We start from the raw sequence: 2,753 nt of genomic DNA, 5'->3' as shown, positions 1-2,753 counted from the left end.
ATAATGAAGTATTATATATTAAATATTTGACAAACTCTAATCGTGGCTAGCAATAAGTAGAATACATAGAATATGAATGTATGAAAAAATGTTGTTGTATTCCTAGCATGAGTCAATTTTTTAAATGTACAATTAAATAAGGGCAAGGTAATACCGTATACAAATTGCATACAATTTTTTTTAAATTTACAATTTTTGTAGTGTTAAAATTTTTTCGTTATTTTTTTTTTAATATTGTTCGTTTATTGGTTTTCTAGCTGCACTTTGTTATACAAAAATTCAATAGGCCATAAATCCGCTTACTGGAAATATTTCTAAAATGTCAGATTAAAAAGTTTAAGATTTCGACGAAAATTTGTGGAGCTTTAGTATAAAGTTTGAAAGTTTAATTTATATGAATTTGGTTAAAAAAATAACAATAATTAAAAAAACAAAAAATATATTGTAACAAACAATTTTTATCCCGAAAAACATTGGAAATATTAAAAAAGAATCATCATTACTCAGTTATGCACTCTACTGTACATACTGTGGGTCAGGGGATATTTCTACAAATAAGTTTGAATTCTCTAATTAAATATAGCCAGTTATTTACGCAACTCGTGCTTTCACTTTTATTTATTATAATTATTTATTGTAAAATAAAATTGTAAATAGTAATTCATGAATAAATAGTATTACAATAGCATCAGCAAAAATATTACAATCAGCTTACAGCATCTTGAATTACACGGTTTACATAAATAATAGGGATAGTAAAAAAAATATCCGAAAATCAAAAGTACTCAGAAAAATGTTTAGACGCTAACAATGTAAAGTAATAACATAAAATATGACATAGTAACATATTTATTATTGTATAGTAGAGTGGTTCGACAAAAGAAAAGTTCTGGTTTTCTGCCGGAATTATAAAACTTGTTATATTTTAAGACTTCCACCTAAATGTTTTGGAAAAATATTAAGATACGTGTGAGCGCAGTCGATTTGAAATCTCATTATTTTGATTCCGTTGATAAAATTTTCAAAATTTTTGAGGCAGATCTTTTAATCTTTCATCTATCATCTACGCGAATTTTTCGGAAACGATTCTTTGAAAGCTAGTTTTATTCCGATTTTTAAACGTACTTTAAAAATATTAAGTTCTTACGATTGTTTTAAATCCCACTTTGCCACTTTTGCCTTCAAAATTTATAGCCAAATTTTGCGTTGGTATATCGATAATTTCTCCACAATTATTAACTCGTCGATTTGTGGCTTCCAAAAACACAACTTTTATCAAATTGGTAATTGAATATTTTAGTTAGGGCCAAATCCTCAACACCTATACTATGAGATACTCGCGGAAAGTTCAAAAAACAACATCGTTGTAGTAGAATTTACATTAAGCCTCATTTGAGAAAACGGAAATACAATATTGGACCATCCCTTCCTTGCAAAGGCCGAATATTGCAGGTTGCTGCTCACGTCCCGTGTGGTTTTCATGCGTTTTAGGTGCATGATTAAAAACTCAAAAAAGTTTGTTGTGCTGTGGAATCAGCGGTATAAGGGGTACAAAACAGTTAATGACTTTTCCGAGCTCGGCTTGAAGGGAGTGACGACAAAAAGAGGAGGATGGAGTGATCGTCCAACTTTTTAAGCGGGACCCTTCTTTGTGACTAAGCCAAGCACAGCACAATCAGTTTTTGCTAAAACGGGAATAGATGTGAGTATCAATACCATCGAACGTCGACTGAAGGAGGCGAACATATCATACCGTCCCACATCATCAGAACCACTGCGCTCAGAAAAACACATTGAGAAACAACAAACCAAGAAAATGGCGTCACAGTATTGGACTGGCCATCCCAAGTCACCAGACGCCATCCCCATTGAAAATGTGTGGGGAACTATGAAAATGCATCTAGCCGGAAGGCCAGTCCATAATTTAAAGCAACTCGTGCGCCAAGTTCGCAACATCTAGTCCTGTTTGTCGATGAGCTACGCAGAACAGCTGGTTCAAAGCATAAAGAAGATGTCAGGCTATACTCGACAACGATGAAGACTGAACGGCTTATGGAGTAATTGCGACTCGTATTTTGTACATATATACTTTCATGTAAAAAAATGTTAAATATATATTTTTTATACTTCATGAATAATCGCGATTCCGTTTTTCTGACACAGACTGTATATAGATATTACGTGGCCAACTGTCAGAGATCTTTGAGTCTTACTGATGCCATGCTAATTATGAAAGTAAAATACAATTGTTTTCAAAATCAAGTTTTGCTCAGAAAATTGTATACCATTTTACATATATAATTCTAAATATCATACGAATTAACAAAATTAAAAAAAAAAATTTTGTACGAAAAGTTATTTTTATAATTTCTAAATTTTTGTATAAAATACAGCATAAGAATCAATTTTGTTGCGCAGGATGTATAAAAAGGTTATCAAGGTATGGTTAATTTTTTGCCATACAACTGTATAAATCTATTCTTACCTCACATCAGTCTCTTATTTTGTGGCTTGAGCGGCATTTTCTCTTTTTTTATTTCTTCCATTTTATTTTTGTTTTGATTTGTTTATCCTTTTTGACTTTTTAGCGCGCAGCTATTTTTAGCCACTAAAGACGGATGTGACATTTCTCTCGAATAAACTTTAACAAAAACCTACATTTCAGGGGAGAAAGTGAAGAAGACAATCAAAATAAAGCAAATATCGGAAGCAAACCACTTCCTCTTTGATTTAGTGGAATGAAGCGGGTAAGA

Source organism: Anastrepha ludens, chromosome 6, assembly GCF_028408465.1.
Source record: "Anastrepha ludens isolate Willacy chromosome 6, idAnaLude1.1, whole genome shotgun sequence".
Lineage (NCBI taxonomy): Eukaryota > Metazoa > Arthropoda > Insecta > Diptera > Tephritidae > Anastrepha > Anastrepha ludens.
The sequence above is the reverse complement of the archived record's forward strand: the minus strand, read 5'-3'. Positions refer to the sequence as shown.